The following is a 19,137-nucleotide window of genomic DNA, read 5'->3' as shown; positions in this document are numbered from 1 at the left end:
GCTGGATCATATGGTAAGAGTATATTTAGCTTTGTGAGGAAATGACAAACTGCCTTCCAAACTGGCTCTACCATTTTCCATTCCCACTAACAATGAATGAGAGTTCCTGTTGCTCCATAATTTTATCTCTTTTAATACCTGATATAACTTATGTATATTCAGCTTACTGAGGGATATGTATTACTCACCAAATGAGTTGGTACGTGAAGACTCTTCTTCAGGGACCCCGGTCTCAGAATACCTGAATAAGGCAAGCCCTTCTGTTCTTTGCATATTTGGTTAATTTTCAAAGTTGGACATCCCAAGACAAAGCAGCTTCTTGCACAAGTCTGGCTATAGACCCTAGGCTCTCCTGAGCCATCTCTAAATTTTGGTTGTGAAAAATCCATTTTTTGTTATGCTTCTGGGAGAAAGTTGGGCAGCATATATTATTAAATATTTTCCCCTTGGACTTTCAAAATAGCCCAGCCTCTAGTCTGAGAGCTGATAAATTGAGCCTAATAGAGATCTGGGCAAAATTAGAAGTTCCTAAAACCTGGACGGTGGCAAACTTTACTTTTTAATTTCTATAACCATTTCTTCCACTGCTGAGCTCAACAATATGAGGGCAGAAGACAGCTTTATTTTCCTGTTACTTGTTCAGATTTATGGCATGAATGAAATCTTGGTCAGATCTTAGAATTTTCAGGGGTCACTCTCAGATAATTATAAAAACTCCCCATCATTTTCTGTTCTTGAAACAATCTCAATTCAAGGAATTTGCAATAATCCAAACTCTTACCTAACTGTAGAAATTCTCAGCCTCCAGTTTAATGATGCTTTTAGTTCTTTTTAGCTTTGCTGAGGCCTATAGAGTGGGTAGGGAGCTCCTAGGTCTCCTGGTCCTCATTAGCTGGGTTCACTCCTCCAAGCTGGGACCAGAGGGTGACAGGCAGGTAAAAGGGGCACGGTTTTATGTGGCTGGTGATGCCATGACGTGGACGATGTTTTAAAACTGCCTCTTTCTCTTTGGGTCATGTGTTTCTCTCTGATTGGAAGGCTTTTGCGTGTTTCTCGGAGATTTCACTCCTACGAACCTCCAGCTGCACTTCAGGGACATCTCTCTTGGTCCATCTCGTGGGGTTCCCTCCCTTAGTCTCTGGAGGCAGATCTCAGGGGTTTGTTTGTATTGTCAATTATGAATAGATTACCCATACCTCAGTTTCCCTACCCAGGAGACAAGGATGATAATAAAATCTAACACAAAGGGCTCTGAGAAGGATTTAAAGAAGTGGTCAATGTAAGTTGTTTACAATAGAGCTTGCTTTGTAGTAAGATCTCATAATATGCGTTGTTACTGTTAGACAATGTATCAATATTTTGAAGGGAGTTTCTGACGATTATTACCAAGGGCACAATTTCAGGGTCAGATAAGGAGGAAAATATGGGGAATAACTGCAAATAATTATGGCATAAAAAATAAGAAATATGTTCCAAAGTTATATGTGATGCCATAGTAAAATAGACACTGGGTTTACCTTCAGAGGACATGGATTCTAGACCTAACTCTGCCCCAATTCCTGTATGTTCTTGAAAATGTAACAGAACCTCTCTGTTCTACACCTCATGGTTTTAAGTCCATCTCTTAATTTTGCTGGTTTAATATTGGCCAAATCACTTAAATTCTCTAAACCTTAATTTCTTCATCTTTAAAAGGGAATGCTCAGCCCAGCCCCCGTAGCATTCTGGTAGGGATCAAGTGGGAGAAGTATATAAATGAGCATAAACTCTAAATCATTAATTCATTTACTCAGCAAACATTTCTTGACATTTGTTGAGCAACCATATGTCCCAGGCACTAATAAATTGTAAACTATTGCTAATATCACCATTAAGGAACTAGGTAAACTCTAATATTTCTTCCAATTTAAAAATTTTTGGAATCAAATCATAAAAGAGGACTCCTTCTCCTCTTGCCTATGAATGGTTTGTACCCACTAGCTAGAGAAACATCTAAGGCAACTCTGTACAATAGAAATTTCTGTGGTAATGGAAATGCTCCAAATTCGCACTACCTAAAACAGCAGCCACCAGGAACACGTGGCTATGGAGAGCTTGAAATGTAGCTGGATATTTTATTTAGTTTTGAGTATTTTATATTTAATGAATGGAAATGCTCCAAATTTGCACTAACTGAAACAGCAGCCACTAGGCACACGTGGCTATAAAGTGCTTGAAATGTAGCTAGTGTCGCTGGGGAACTGGATATTTTGTTTAATTTTGGGTATTTCATATTTAGGCATACTCATCTAGTGGTTACATATTGGACAGTGCAAAATTCTAAGACCCTAAGCAAAGGGTGGTACAGGCAGGAAAGAGAAATGCAGATGATAAAGTCTAAATCAAGGCATATATTTGCCACTTGGTCGAAGCATATGTTTGACTTTAGACATTTGGTGTTACTATTTTTCATTATCGAACCCTGGAACGTAGATCACTGTGATTTGTCTGGAAGAGACTTCTAGCTTAAGTTGCAAAGAGACTTGCCCACTGCCTTTTCCTAAAATGAGGTGGGGAAAATCCTCAAAACCTCTGTTCTTGCAGAGTATAATTATGTGTGTTTCATGAATGATGAAGAATCAAGAATTTATTAGAAATTTTCTACTCATTGGTTTTTAAAACAGGCATGAGTTAAGAGGCATTAAATGTAAACAAATGCATTTCCTCCTAAGTGCTTCACTGATGGAAATAGAATAGTGAAGGATTAAGAAAACATATATTCAGAGCCTCTAATTCTGTAATTTCTGTAAATCAGATATTGCTAAATGGTGTTGGGAATTCACACACTGAGAAGAACGTTGGCATGACTTTATAAAAACATAACTAAGTTTGGGCATGGTGACTCAAGTCCGTAATTCTAGCACTTTGGGAGGCCGAGGTGGGCTGATCATCTGAAGTCAGGAGTTTGAGACCAGCCTGGCCAACATGGTGAAACCTTGTCTCTACTAAAAATATAAAAATAAGCTGGGTGAGGTGGTAGGTGCCTGCAATCCCAACTACTCAGGAAGCTAAGATAGGGGAATCACTTGAACCCAGGAGGTGGAGGTTGCAGTGAGCGGAGGTCATGCCACTGCACTCTGGCCTGGGCAACAGAGAGAGACTCTGCCTCAAAAACAAAAGAAAGAAAGAGAGAAGAAGGAAGGAAGGAAGGGAAGGTGGGAGGGAGGGGAGAAAAAGAAGAGGAGAGGAGAGGAGAGGAAAGGGGAGGGGAGGGGAGGGGAGGGGAGGGGAGGGGAGAGGAGAGGAGAGGAGAGGAGAGGAGAGGAGAGGAGAGGAGAGGAGAGGAGAGGAGAGGAAGGAAAAGGAAAAGGAAAAGGAAAGAAAGAAAACATAACTATGGAAGGCCTGGTGTGGCTGAAGGGGCAATAGACTCCAAGTGCATTCTCATGCCAGGTCTGGGTTTTTGTTTTTTCTTTTACTATTTTTACAAAATGGTTGCAATTTCCCAAATATATCAAAATGATACAGCTCAAAGAGGGAAATGTGCTTGAAAGAACTTAGAAGTCTGCTTAGATTCGAAACCTGGTTCTATCTTTTAGTGCCTGTATGACTTTGAGAGAATTCCTTAATTTCTCTGTGCCTCAGTTTCTTAATCTCTCTGGATTAGGGTACCTGACTCACAGGGTTATCAGAAGGATTTAAATAGTAAATTCACATAAAGCACTGAGATCAGTGCCTGGCATAAAATGGAAGATTCCAGGAATGCTAGCTAATTTACTGTGATTAAGAGCTCTTCCAAGCAAAAAGAATAATAATAACGATAAAAGAAAAATACAGTTTAGTGAGAGACCATAAATTCTGTATATTCTATCAGTTCAGAATGACAGAAAAACTGTGGGCAGGGGCAGAATCATAGAAGTTCAGTTTCTGTTATTCTTCAAAATTGGTGTAAGAGCTGTGCATCTTCACATGTTCTCTAACAGATCTGAAAAGGGGAATCCACCAACAGGTGAACAGACAGTGAACAGGGCCAAGAGTAAGGCAATTTGACTACATCTCACACATTTCCCAATGAGCAGAATAAAAATAAGACAAAAACGACAGAGCCAGAAAACAGCACATTATATTGAATATAGGCATACTTTTGAAAATGATTAATTCTAGGAAATGGAAGAAAACACTTGGCATCTTCAAATGGATGCAAGAATAGTTTCTGTGATGTGAGAAGTCTTATGAAAAAACTAGACTGCTGTAGAAGGCTATGGGACAGAGGCAAAGTTAGCGGGCTGGCCATGGAAAGGGACCTGGGCCTGTCACAGAAAAACAGTGGTAGGATTGGCTTGGTGTAGAAAAACGTCAGAAGCCCTGCCAGAGTGCAGAAGAACAGCACACGGGGTGAGATGACGGGAGGCCATCAGCACGACAATTAAGGAGGACAAAGCGAGAATTCTCATCTAGAGTATTCGTGACGAGGGGAAACAGAACAGTTAAAGCAAAAGTAATAAACAAGGAGACTACTGGAAAAAATAAATGCTCCTGAAGAGTACTAGGAAATGGGGGAAGTTACTGAGTCTGCAGATGGAGAGACTACCCACTTTCAGATAGTCAATGGGAAGAAGCTGAAAAAGGCAAGGAGACATCCTCCCCTACAGTCTCTTCCAGCTTCTGGAGTCTGCCTTCATTCCTTAGTTCATGGCCCCTTCCTCACATCACACCAATCTCTGCCTCTGTTCTCTAATCTCTCTCTCACATTGGCTTTCTTACATCATAAAGACCCTTATGATTATAATCAGCTCCCCCAGTTAATCACGGATAATCCCCCATTTTCAAGATGCTTAACTGCATGTGGAAAATCTCTTTTGCCACCTGATGTACACATTCACAGGTTCTGAGGACTCACATTTGGGGGAACGTTATTCTATTAATACTAGAGCCAAAAGCAAGTAACAAGCAGCCTAAACAATAAGAAGTGTAAAGTCAGGTCCACCTGCTTTTTACTTAGAGCAGTGGTCCCCGGGGTACAGTTCCTGGACCAGCAACATCAGTATCACCTGGAAACTTGCTAGAAAGGTAAATTCTTAAGCCTCACCTCAAACCTGCAGAATGGGAAACTCTAGGGAGGTGGGCCTTAGCAAAGCGCATGTTAATAAGCCTTCAAAATAATACTGATGCCTGGCTAAAGCCTAAGAACCCATGGCCTAGGGAGGGTATGAGAAGCAAGGACCAATATTCTGTTCATGCCCTCAGCAACTGTCTTTCATTTCTGTTTGGTCAAGGAGAAATGTCACTAAGAGGCCTATAAGTGCTTTGAAGGTTAAATTGCAATCATCTACATCTGTTTTGTTTATTCATTTTATTGTTCCAAATAAAATGTTAAAGATAGCTTGCAAAAGTCAGACACCTTAATAGGTAAGGTGTTATTCCTAATTTTGTAATCCCTGAGGAACTTTTGCAGAGAAGATAGGATTTGGATGAGAGGGTGACGGAGGCCTTGTAACCATAATAGATCTTTTCCCTGATGGGCACAGCAAGTCAATATGCCTAGACACTGAATTACAGCAGAAAAAGAGATTTAATTGTAGGGCCACCAAACAAGGAGACAGGAGGAAACCTCAAATCCAGCTCCCTAAGGAGTTTGGTGCTAGGGTGTTTAAGGGTTTTAAAGTGGGCCAAAATGTGGAGATTGTTGATTGGTAAAAGAGTGTAGGGTAAAGTCATAGGGCAGGAAGATGAAGAAATCGTATTTCCATCCATGCTGATTTGGTTTGCTTTCACTGAAGGGATCTTTAAACTGGCACCAACTGTTTTGCTGGAATTCAAGAATTCCAGATCTGCTTAAGCAATTCTTTTTATTTGGGGTGGGGGACAGTGCGGGGGACGGTCATCTAGGTTGGAGTGCAGTGGAGCAGTCACAGCTCACTCCTGCCTAGACCTCCCTGACTCAAGCTATCCTCCCACCTCAGCCTTGGGAGTAGCTGGGACTATAGATGCACCTCACCACACCTGGATAATTTATTATATTTTTCATGGAGACAGGGTCTCACTATTGCCCAGGCTGGTTTTGAACTCCTGGCCTCAAGTGATCCTCCTGCCTCAGCCTCCCAAAGTGCTGGGATTATAGGCATGAGCCACCACACCCAGCCCACTCAAGCAATTCTTAAAGAAAAACCTTATGATTCTAATATGAGAGATCCCATCTATAGAAATAATGGGGATGTAAGTAGTATCTAGTGTGATGTGACTTTTGGTTACAAAGGAGTAGGTCAAAGTTCAGCCTGATTAATGCTTAGTTGTAACTATATTTCTCTCCATAATTCCTGTTAACCCTGTGAGGATGGCTGTAGGCTGAGCCCCTCCTTCCTCCCAGCCTCTCTCTTCCTGTTCATCCCCACCCATCCCTTTACCCTTTACCCTTCCACCCCAACCCCCAACAAAGCAGCCCTACATATATTAATTAGTTAGGAGTCAACAAAAACCACATTGGAGGAGGTTGGGCAAAGTAAGTAACCACTCATTTCCAGAATTATAAAATATTAGAACAAGAGTCTCTGAGAGCATGTTTTGAAGGCCCTCATTTTACAGAGGACTATCAGGCCCGAGGAGGTCATGGACAAGGTCGCACAGTTAATGTGTAGAAGCCAGGACTAGCTGCCCAGATTCCTGATTTTATGCTAGTCGAGTAGACTCTGACATGCCTAATAAAAAAGCTGTTTTCACCCAAAACCGAGAATCCTGACTAAAACAGAGTAAATCTTCCCTGCTCTTATTTTCATTATGGTTCCCCATTCTGAGGAGAATCAGTTAGCAAAATGCGAGAATCAGATTATTCGCTCTAATGCCAGGGCAGAATGAATTGAAATTTATCTGAGGGGTGGCCAGAGCAAGAGCAGCCCTGTGAAATCTTTGTAGTTCCATAGAAAAAAAATCCCCTGAGGGCCGAGGTAAGAATTTTAGGAAATAAGATCACCAAGGGAGACAGGGGTAACGAAGTCAGTTGCTGGGATGCGGATGGGTGGGGAATCAAGCAGGGTTGCCCGTATGAAGTGAGAGGACCCTATGAAAGGGATTGTCAGAGAAGAACAATATAAAAATTCAAATGCTAAACCATAAAGCCAACTCAAGGAGATGGGGGGGGGGGTTGTTTATTTGTTTGTTTTGTTTGTGAGACAGAGTCTTGCTCTGTTACTCAGGCTGGAGTGCAATGACACAATCTCAGCTCACTGCAACCTCTGTATCCTAGGTTCAAGTGATTCCCATGCCTCAGCCTCCCAAGTAGCTGGGATTACAGGCACCTGCCACCATGTCCAGCTAATTTTTGTATTTTTAGTAGAGATGGGATTTCGCCACGTTGCCAGGGTGATCTCAAACTCCTGACCTCAAGTGATCCATTTGCCTCAGCCTCCCAAAGTGCTGGGATTACAGGTGCGAGCCACTGTACCTGTCTCCAAGGAGTTCTTGAAATTTATTTACAGAAACAGAAATAAGAAAAGGATTCACATTAGCAAGGAGAACTAGAAGAAAGAAGAGCAGTGCTTTTGTTTCCTTTAACTGGGAGGATGAACATGAATGTGATTTAAACAGGAAAGAGTTTAGAAGTGCAGGTGTGGGCAGGGCCAAAAGGGGGCTGGGGAGCCAATGGAAATGCAGGAGAGAATGTAGAAGCTTGTCCCCAGGGTCAGACACATGAAAAAGCATGTGCCAAAAAAAAAAAAAAAAAAAAAAAAAAAAAAAAAAAAAAAAAAAAAAAAAAAAAAAAAAAAAAAAAAAAATGGAACTCTTAAAATAACCGAAGCTCAAAGTATTTTCCTTACTTTTTAATTTTTAAAATTTAACTTCACTTTTTTGTTGTCTCGGTAAGGGGGAAAAAAGGTTGCCCTGGTGGTAAATATGTTATAAAAATTGGTGAATTTCATTCACTGGCGTCATACAGAGTCGGACCTTCTAGTGAGATCACAGACCCAGACAGCATTAGTTTGGTAACATTTTTGTTTTTGAAATCTTACTTGAGAATTTTTTTAATGCCTTTCTTTTCTCATCTGCTTTCATTTTCTTCTTCATTAGGTGGAAAGAGATAGAAAGAGAATATGTGCGTGTGTTTCTGTGTGTGAGCAATTCTCTCAAGTCCAATTTCCCCTCCAGGTACTCTCTGTTAAATACCAACCACGCCATCTTGTGGCTAATAGATATTTGCGCACCTGGCTTAAAGCTCACTTTGAAAAATGAACAAGTCTGAAAAATACCAGTATCATGATTTCTCATTAGCTTCAATCATTAAATAAAATATGAATTCTGATGCTGCGCATGTTAACTATACTGCAATGTGTTAATTAACTGGATGCTTGTTGTAAAATATTTATCATGAAATGAAGGACAATTAAAAATATAATCAATACAAAAAACCCTCCCTGGAATTTTATGCATAAACACGGGCTTGAGAATTTAGAAGGGTCTATGGGATTACAGCTGTGAAAGCTTTTGTTTTCCATTCGAAATAGAGGAGGGTTCCCTCATCCTTCTCTACTTCAGCCACTCATCATTTACTTCATACTATTTGTTACAACTTCCTGTTACTTTGTACCCCCAGCCCCTAGCTTTGTGTGTAGAATGCAGTGAGTATGACAAGATTAGGGACTGCCTTTGTGTTTTTCAGCATTGCATCCCCAATGCTTAGCATTGTTCGTAGCGTGGAGTAGACTCTCGATCAATATTTGTCAAATGAATTTAATTGATTAAAAATAAATAAAATAAGCCCTTCAATAAAAATAAGCACTTATAGGACTACATATAAATTAGAGAAATCTAATAGAGTGGATAAAGAAACTGTGGTATATATACGGCAGAATACTCCCTAGCCATAAACAGGAATGAATTAATGGCATTTGCAGCAACCTGGATGGGATTGGAGGTGATTATTCTAAGTGAAGTAACTCAGGAATGGAAAACCAAACATTGCATGTTCTCACTCAAGGGGCAGCTAAGCTATGAGTATGCAGAGGGCATGAGAATGACACAATGGACTTTGGAGACTCAGTGGGAAGAGGATGAGGGATAAAAGACTACAAATTGGGTTCAGTATATATTGCTCAGGTGATGGGTGCACCAAAATCTCACAAATCACCATTAAAGAACTTACTCATGTAACCAAACACCACCTGTTCCCCAAAAAACTGTGGAAATAAAAAATTAAAATACAAAAAATAAATTAGAAAAATTCCTGTAACCTAAGTGAAATGACATTTTTTTCAAGGCATTCAGTGGCACTGGTTTAGGTATGTATCTCTGTTATTTTCAGAAGCTGCAGTGTTTCTTGCCATGCTACTGAAAGCAAAACTGGTAGGAGAATGCCTCCATTATTCAGCGATATGCCGTTAGTAATGAAAAGCCCTCTTTAGAAGGCTGGAGTCTATTAGCAGTAAACTGGTGCCTTTCAGAATCAACAGTCAATTCAGAACAGCTGGGAAATTCATATGTTTTGCCAGATTTCACCAGGTTATTAGGTGACAGTTAGATAACTGAGTTAAGCCCCACCATTGGGAGCTTCATAATTCACTCAGCTTGTGGATTTCAGTGCAAGGGAGCAAAGGGCTAAGGTTCTGCCTTCTTGGATGTGAACTTAATCATGTCACACCAAACAATCATTTTAAATTATAGCACCACATTTGTATTTTGACTTCTGACAAATGCTGAGTATGTCCTGACACATATATTTTATTTTTGTCATGGTAAGGGCCTATTTGAAAACCAGAAGAGATGGTGAAAGGTAGAAAACTGAATTGCACACCGGTTTGAATTTGACTTTGTATCAATTTTGAGTATTTTCTTGTCTTCATTCAATTCAGAGAGCAAGTTGTGGGTTCCCAAATGTTCTCCAAGGGAGACTATTTACTCCACTGAAAGTCTGAGAACCTCCCAAAATACAATAAGGTGCAGAGGTGCCCTGGCTATATTTAGGGAAGGAGAGGTGCTCTGATTGGCTCTTCTTCCTCCCCTACCATTGTGGTTGCTAGGGGTCCCAGTGAACTAAGGAGGAGAGGGTAGAAACGAGAATCTACCAGCTGAATTGTTTTTATTTTTGGCAGTGAGGGCCAAAATCACCTAGGAAGCTTGTTAAGACGTGGACTTCCAGACCCACCCCCTTGTAACTCCATATAGGAACCAGGAATCTGGTACTTCTGATATAGGAGAGCAGTAGAACACACTTTGAGAAACCTTGATCTGCTACGTTCAACCAAACAAGTGCAGGGACTCTGTTTTGTTCAGGAATGCATCCCAAGTGCCCCTAACACATGATCTGGATGCAATGAGTAACTTGTATGTGTAGACAGTGGATGGATCAGTAGATAGATATGTATATTCGGGGATTTAAAGAGAGGATGAACAAGAGTAGAAAAGAGAACTGTAAAGTTTCTAGGGTTCCGGGATTCTTTAAACTTATTCTTAAATGTTTGATAGATGTGTTGCATTTGCCCCCGATTTTGTGCGGCCTTTATGTAAATACCATCTCCCCTTGGCAACAGAGTAATTTTGTCACTTGATGTTAAAAGTGATTTGTTTGTAAAATGACACACCATCTTGATATTTCATCTACAAACCACTTAACAAATTTCTGTTCTCATCCAAACCTGCTCTTCCAAGTACAATAGAGACTTCTAATAGCAATAGTTTCACAATGTCGGGAAAATAGAAGCAGTGGTTTTATAAAACAAAATACTTCTTTGTAGAGAGAGTCCAATCAGATGTACCCCAGGAAAGGTGGAAAGAGGACTAAGCTATGTGCCAGGAGAGCTAGATGCCAAGTGTATCTCCTTTGCTAACAAGTTCAGTGACCTTGATCAAGCCATGTGCCCGAATGAACACCAGTTTCCCTATGTGTGAAGTAAGAGATTTTACAAAATGGTCCCAAGGTCCTTTGAGCACCACATATTATTTAGCATCATTTTGAGGCTTTAGGTTTCCTCATATGTTTCATTTTTTGGTGTAAAAATTAGGCTTTCCTGAAGGCCTCCCTTAATTATATCGTGGTTGGTAGAATAATGGTTCCCCCAAAGATGCCCACATTTAAATCTCCGGAACTTGTGCATATGTTACCTTACGTGGCAAGAGGGACTTTGCAGGTGCGATTAGGTTAAGAACTTTGAAATGGGGAGAGTAGCCTGGATCCTACAGGTGGGCCTAATCTATTCACAAATGCTTAAAACCTGGGTTACACAGATGGGCCCAGTGTAAGCACAGTGCCTTAAAAGCAGAGAACCTTTTCCAGCTGGGGTCAGAGAGAGAAAGTGAGCTGTGAGGATGGAAGAAGGGTCAGAGAGATGTGGTATTGCTGCTTTGAAGACTGAAAAGAAGGCCACAAACCAAGGAATGTGGGCAGCCTCTAGACACTGGAAGGGCAAGGTAAGGGTTTCTTTCTTGGAATTCCCAGAAAGGAAAGCAGCCCTGCCGACACCTTGATTATAGCCCAGTGAGATGTGAGTTGGACTTCTGTCTTACACAACTGTGAGACTTTTGTATTGTTTAAACTTCCAAGTTTGTTGTAACTTATGATAATAGCAATAGAAAACTTATACATTCTAAGGATGCAAGCAATATTCAGGAGTCTAGCACTTTGGACAAGCTGACTCACTGTGCAAACCAGGGCTTCCGCTAGAATGGTCCACAAGGATCATTTATACTCATCACAGTCCTTGAACTTAGGCTTTGACACTTGTCTCCAAACAATTCCTTTGAAAACTATGTGTGTGTATAAAAGGCATGTGTGCACACACGCCTTTGTGCATACATCTATGCATAAATACACATATATTCAGTCACATATAGTCAGTGAAATTATTTTTTCAGCATCCCTAGAAACCCGCAGAATGATCTGAGGTCATAATCGATACCTCATAACAAATGCCACTCAGTTGAAGCCAGTTGCAGTGGGTGAGCCCAGTATAAATAGTAAAAGGACACTCTGAGGCAAGCAGCCTTTATCATGCAGCTCTGCATCAGAAAGCTAATCTGACTGGGTTTGATGAACTCTGGGGCTGAAAGTAGCACCTGGATACATGTAAAATTGTAATGCAGAAGGCAACAGTGGAAATTTCCCAGGCCTCCTTCTTCATGCCACAGATTGAGACTCAGAGGGTCAAAAACTATTCCAAAAGCCCACCTGAAGTGCTCTTTCAGCTACAGTGGAAATTCTTAAAAGGAAAACAGAATTGGAAAGCAAACTGATATCACCATATCCTAGAATCTGTATCACATGAGCCTATCTTGAAAGCCATATGGTGTGTCATGTTTTGATGGCTTGCTAACCAAACAGGGAAGATGAGCGTGCTTTAAGGAGGCAGCAGGTTTTGGAAAAGGGGCAGCTAGATTATAAGAACTGATGCTCATCTAGGCAGTCAAGGCACCCTGGTTAGTGATAGGCACACACAGCTCAAAGTCATAAGCATAACCTCTACTTTAAAGTGGCCTACAATCCATATTGGCCTAAATTATGTGGATAATTTCCATATCATCAAACATTAATTGAGCACTGTCTAGAATATTAGAGCTGGAAGAAACCTTAGGAGCATCTAGTTTACCCCAGTTATACAAATGCAAACAGGCCTAGTAGGTTAAGGGTTCCTCCTAGTGGCAGAGCCAGGATTTCAGCCCCATTAATTAATTTTCAGACACTTGATCTTTCTCTTCTGCTCACTAGAACTTGAATGATCCCTTTTTATGAAGATCCTGAAAGCATCTTGAAATGAGTTTTCAGTCTCAGTTCCATGTACCAGCATTGCCTAACTGTTACTCTCAAAGTGTGTCCCCTGGAGTCAAAGTTCATGTCCTCTGGTAGAAGGGAAAATGGACTCATAACGTAATCCCAACTCTTGGTGAATAAAAGGAAACATTGCACTTCTAGGCTGAAAACACAACTTCTTTAAGGAGATTTGAATGAAAAGTACGAATTACTTGCCAGCAATCTGATATTTGAATCACCCACAGTGTTTGCAATATGACAGACTTCTCACTTTTCTTTCATCCATTAAGTAATGCTACCTTAAAAGGCTGTCTGTGATTACCCACTCAGCACAATATATTTTAACATTAGATAAGTCCATCCAGAGCCATTAGAACAAACTCGAATTTGCTGTTAAACCTAATATGAAGGTATTATTCAAATATGTCCAACCTCAGGCCTTTGCTAGGGCAGTTTGTTAGATCTTTGCTCCTGATGTTTCTCAACTCACTCCCCAAATGAAGAGACCCATTAAACATCTCCCTGTCAAGTGCTACAGTTTGGGATAATTCATTTTACTGTTAATCCTTAAGGGACAGGGAATTTCAGAGTTGAGTCATCTGCATTCTATGGGGATACTTTGTATGTGTCCCTGTGCTCATTTTAAATCTCATCATAGAAATGAAATACATAGATAAGAAAAGTTGTGTTAAATGAGCACTGTACGTGGATTATCCGTTCGCAAAGACTGATAATGCAATAAAATACTCTTAACATTGAAGATGTAAGTAATAAAATGTAATCTTTCTTTGATTCTGAATGCACTTTAAGATTGTGCAGCGCCTTGGACTCTGGACTCATAGCAGAGAATATGACTTTTTATGGATCATAGGACCATAGAACTTTGGAATTGAAAGGGACATTTTGGATAATCCACTTAAGGGCTGACTACTAGGTTTTGCCTAGTTACAAATGACAATTGATTGTTATGGCTCTGGTGTGCTGTGCTGAGAATTCTGAGGCTACATTTGAACTCAGTGGAAAAATATAATGAGATTGATTAGCAATGTCTGCCTAGGGTGGGGAGGAAGAAAAAGTGGCTGGTTTGGCACTTATCTGCTGTCCTTAATGAGTCCAGCCTCTTCATTTTAACAATGAATGCCCTGATGTCAAATATAGAAAAAGGATTTGCCAGAGTTAACCAGCTGTCAAAGTTGTGGTGAAGCAGAACTAACCACGACCATGTCTTCTACAGGATGTTCGTTCTACAGTTTCAACTGGTGACTTCTAGAAAGTAGAAAACAAACTAACAATTTCTCGGGTGTCTAAAAACTTTGGTAGAAAAAAATAACCAAGTAAGCAGAAAATATGTCTGGATGATGATATAGTTTACCTAGGAAATCGATGACAATTCATTGAATAGTTTAAAAGAACTTGAAGTCAAATTTTTTGTGAGGTACCATGTAGTTTAAGCTATAATTATGCTTTTAGAATTCATCTTTATACTCTGAAATATGTTTGTTTTCTCTCTGCAAGTTACTGTATTAGAGTTGTGAGAATAGTAATGAAATATTTTAGGAAAAAATCCCCTAGCATTTAACAGATACTGAGCACTAGCTGGATTCAGACAATGTACTCAGTCCTGGAAATTCAATACCAAGTAGAACCCCTACATTAAAGGAGTTGTCAGCCTGGTTGGCAGTATCTGGCACCGTAACCAATGGTTAAAGCAACTTTGTTTTGTGTTTTAAATCAGTAGAGAAATTCAAGAAATGAGATAGAAGTCATGTCCTGAGGAAAGCTAAAGAAGAATAAGTGATAGCTGGGTGCTTTGGATCACACCTGTAATCCCAGAACTCTGGGAGGCTGTGGCAGGTGGATCACTTGAGGTCAAGAGTTCAAGACCAGCCTGGCCAATATGGTCTCTTTAGTAGAGATGGCAAACTCCATCTCTACTAAAAATACAAAAATTAGCCAGGCATGGTGACTGGTGCCCATAATGCCAGCTACTCAGGAGACTGAGGCAGGAGAATCACTTGAATCCAGGAGGCCGAGGTTGCAGTGAGCTGAGATTACGCCACTGCACTCCAGCCTGGGCAATAGAGAGAGACTCCATCTCAAAAAAAAAAAAAAAAAAAAAAAAAAAAAAAAAAAAAAAAAAAAAAAAAAAAAAAAAAAAAAGTTGGGGGAGAAGCTGACAAGCTGACTATTTTTTCAAAATAAATGCTCAATGAAGGTTGGAAACATCAAGGTTTTAAGTATTTTAAACCTTTTTACTGAAATATAGCACATGTACAATAAATCAAAATACATAGCTGAATGAATTATCACACAATGAACAGAGTGATCACAGCCATCAAATCATCATCCAAATCAAGAAACAGAACATCACCAACTTGGAAACTCCTTTAATCCTCCTCCCAAACTTTACCCCTTACATTAGCCCAAGGGTAATTACCATCCAGACTCCTAATACCAGAATTTATTTCTCCAATTTTTGAACTTTATGTTGATGAATCACATTATATTTCTTATTTTATATCTGGCTTCTTTTGCTTAACAGTATTTTGTCAGAGGTATCCATGTTCTGCAGAGCTCTAATTTATATTTATTACTATATAATATCACACTGTATAAAAATATTTTAGTTTTTTTATCCATTCTGTTATTGGAGGATATATATCCATGTTACTTCCAGACTGGAATTACTACAGATGATGTTTCTCTTTTTTTTTAGTGGAAGCAAGTTCATTAGGAAAGTAAAGGAGTAAAGAACAGCTACTCCATAGACAGAGCAGCCTACAGTTATGTTTCCACAAGCAGTCTCGTCCATGCCTTTAAATGCATGCATTTCAACTAGTGATATAATACTTAGGATTATAATTGTTGGGTCATTGGTTTAGATATGTTAACATAAATACTTCCAGTTTTCCAAAGTGGCTCTAACCAATTTATACTCATACTTGTAACACAGGAGAGTTTGCATCGTTCTACATCTTCATTAACTTTGGATATTTTCAATATTTTTAATATTAATCAGTCTAGTAGGTATTTCATTACAGTTTAAATTTGCATTTTCCTAATTACTAAGAAAGTTGAACATATTCTCATTTGCACATTTGGAGACTCTTTTATGAAGTACATGTTAAAGCCTCTTGTTCAATTTTCTTTCAGAGGGTCTATTTTTTTAATCTGTAGACGTTTAAGAAATTGGACTATATTCAAAGTAAGAACTTCAATTCATCAAAAAACATCACAAGAATTTGCATCAGTCAGGAATAAGTCAGGATTCATAAGCCATCCCAGTTATATGAAAAGAGAAAGCTTAACACAAAGGATTGCTAACTAAATATAGAATTGTAACCAGGTAACTAAAAAGGCAAAAAGAGAACATTAAGGTAACATAGAGGTAGTAATTGCAGGACTAGAGCAACACAGGGAAAGGTTGGCATTATTTAACTCAGGAGCAAGGGGCCTATAGAGCTGAAACTCAGTCCTTTGAGAAGGTGCTGCTCAGCTACAGCCAGGGCCTCTAACAGGTAGAAAGGCTGGTTCTGCAAATGGTGGAAAAATTACATACTGGATGTGATTGCTGCTACAGGAACACACTGACATTGGAGAAGTGAGATTAGCATGACGCTCCTAGGAGCAAGAAGCAGACAGGAAGGGGTGAGTCCCTTCCTCCTCCAGCCTTGTGGTTTCCCTCTAGTACCTCATAGGGCTCACAAAGCCAAATAGCTCCCTGGTAGGTTGGAGCTAAGAGACAGTAACTCAATTACTGGCAAGAGAACAAAAAGGCAAACCAATGAGTGGAAGAAGACAGGCAATGAGAAATGGACTTGGCTGTAGATTTCAGTGATATTTAGCAGGTAATAACAGTGTAACCAAAATGTAGGTTAGTTGCTCATCACCAGCAGAGTTCAATTAACAAGAGTGAGGTCTGGTATAAAGAAAGTGATTTATTTCTAAAGCTAGCTTAGGGGAAGAAGCACAGGCATGCCACCTTTCAATGTACTGCTTCACTTTTGGAGCAGAAAGTGAGCACTTTTAAAAGGCAGGGAGAAAGTGAGCAAGAGCAGAGGTCTTCATCCTAGCTTATCTACCAGGCAGTAGAGCTGGTGGCTGCTGGCATTTTCCTGGGCAAGCTGTGGTCTCTCAGGCAACTTCCCTGGAGGGTGAGAGTTCGCTAGCATGGATGCTGTGTCTTTGTAAACTAACTGTTAAGAGTTCTGTGTTAGAGCACACAGTTACATGAACTTGCCAGGTAGGGAATGTCTGAAGAAGTAAAAGTCTGTATTTGCATTTCTAAAGGGCTAAATAGGATGTGGGGAACCAGGGGAACAATAAAAGAAGGGAGAAGAAAATAAACCACCTCTTAGAAAAATGAGGGACTCCGTTACAATTGCTAGGCTTTGAGATAGTACTTCCTACCTGCCAGCTCTGCTCTAAGGCTTCACCATGTTATTATAATTCATCTCACAAAGACCCTTTAAGATGTAAACTATCATCATTCCCACTTGCAAGATGAGGAAACAGAGGCTAGAGAGTTTAAGTAAACTGCCCAAGGTGGTACAGTCAGGAAGTGCCATTTAGAGTAACAATTCAGATAGATTTAATTCACTTTTATCTTCATACTCAAATTCAAAAGTAGGATTTACTGTTTAAAAAAAAAAGCTATAAAAGATGATAGTAAATGAGACATGAAAAATAATAGCAGGTCTCCTGACTTAAGGGAACTTTTGTAGTAATCAATAATTTCTAGTCATAAAGTTATGGCTCATAAAAATGTGGCCAATGGCATCAATATCTTTTATCTTCTGCCTTCTAGAAAACTCATATCTGCTTGTAGTTGGTCTTTCAAGAATTCTTGTCACTGTCGTGCAAACCCACAGATTTTATTGATGTGGATTGTTTAAGATTATGTTGACTGACTGGTGCTTTGGTTTCTGCACTTTGTTCTTGCAGGTGATAATTGTCTGAGTAAGAATAGTTCTTTGCCATCTCTGGAATCAAAACGTAGGCTGAAACTGCTCCCAAAGCAGTAACCCCTAGGAAAACTCTAGATTATTCATTGCTGGTGCGTGATTGTACGAATGTAACTGAACGGCCTGCAGGCACAGGAGCTTCACTTTCCTCACCTGTGGATGCTGCCTATATATGTTGATCGGTCAGGGATTTGGAGAAAATAGAATTCATTGATTTATTTATACTTGCTCTGAAGTGTAGGGTAAGCTGAAAACCTGACTTTCTTTAAAAGACAAATTAGTGTTGGCAGTCTTCTAGAATTAGAGTGGGGAACCAAGGCTTATCAGGTCCCCGCGGTGTCTCAAGTACTGTGGCAAGTAATGCCACTGCCTCTTTATTGGTGTCTCCTACTCTACCCTGTCCCGGTTCTTCTGTTCCTCCTCCTTGCAGCCAAATGCTGACTTCCAAATGCAAACCTAATCATAAGATTCTGCTTTGGGGAGGGTGAAAATTCTTAACGTGGTCCACAAGAAGTTGATTTTCTTATAATCCCACCTCAGCCACTTTCACCTTTTCTCCCTGAACTCTGGCCCCATTGAGTCTCTCCAGCCTTGGCGTTCTTGGATATGCCATTCCTGCTATGCTCCCCCTCCCTGACCCACACCCTCTTCCCTAATTACCTCTTGCTAATGTTTCAGACATTACTTCCCAAGGGAAGGTCCTGTGCCTTTCTTTCCCAGACAGGTCAGGTCCTCCAATGAGAGGCTCATAACCCCATGGACTTTATAACATTTATCATTTGTGTTTATTTAATCAATGTCTGCTTTCCCCATTAGAACTGTAGGTTCTGGGAGAGAGCAGGGCACATCTGTTTTGTTCACCATTGTCTGTCCTCAATACCTAACATTGGACTTCAATATGGCAACCATTTGAAAAGATGTGATGAGGGGTACATTAACTTACGCTACAACTTCATAATCACAGCTGGTGGGGAGCACTGAGCAGCCCATCTGTTCAAGGTCTGGTCTAAATTTTTCCATGAAGTTCCAGCGCAAATCAATATTCTGATGTCAGCTTTTCATTTATTTGTCTATCTGGAGAGGCTGTAACTGCATCACTGTTGTCACAGCAGTGCACACAGTCATGGGGGTCACTGTAAGAGCAGTTTGATAGAAAAGTTCTGAGGTAGTGCCCAGGGGTCTATCTACTTCTCCTGCTACAAGAAAAAAATGTGGGAGAAGCCCTGGCAGAACTGAAGCTGCTCCTTTGAATTTGCATTTCACTATGACAAATCACCAAATCATCTCGGGGCTGGTAAAAAGAGGTCTAACCCCTGTCTTGAGATTTACAGTCTAATGCTTACTCAGCCATTTTTCCTTCTTCTACCTATGTTTGTCAATCGCTGATTATTTTCAACTAGCCGTAAAGTTATTGGAACATTGTGCCTATTATTTTGTGCATGGGCAGGAGTAGTAGGCAAAACC

Source organism: Cebus imitator, unplaced genomic scaffold (assembly GCF_001604975.1).
Source record: "Cebus imitator isolate Cc_AM_T3 unplaced genomic scaffold, Cebus_imitator-1.0 Scaffold667, whole genome shotgun sequence".
Taxonomy (NCBI): Eukaryota; Metazoa; Chordata; class Mammalia; order Primates; family Cebidae; genus Cebus; species Cebus imitator.
The sequence above is the reverse complement of the archived record's forward strand: the minus strand, read 5'-3'. Positions refer to the sequence as shown.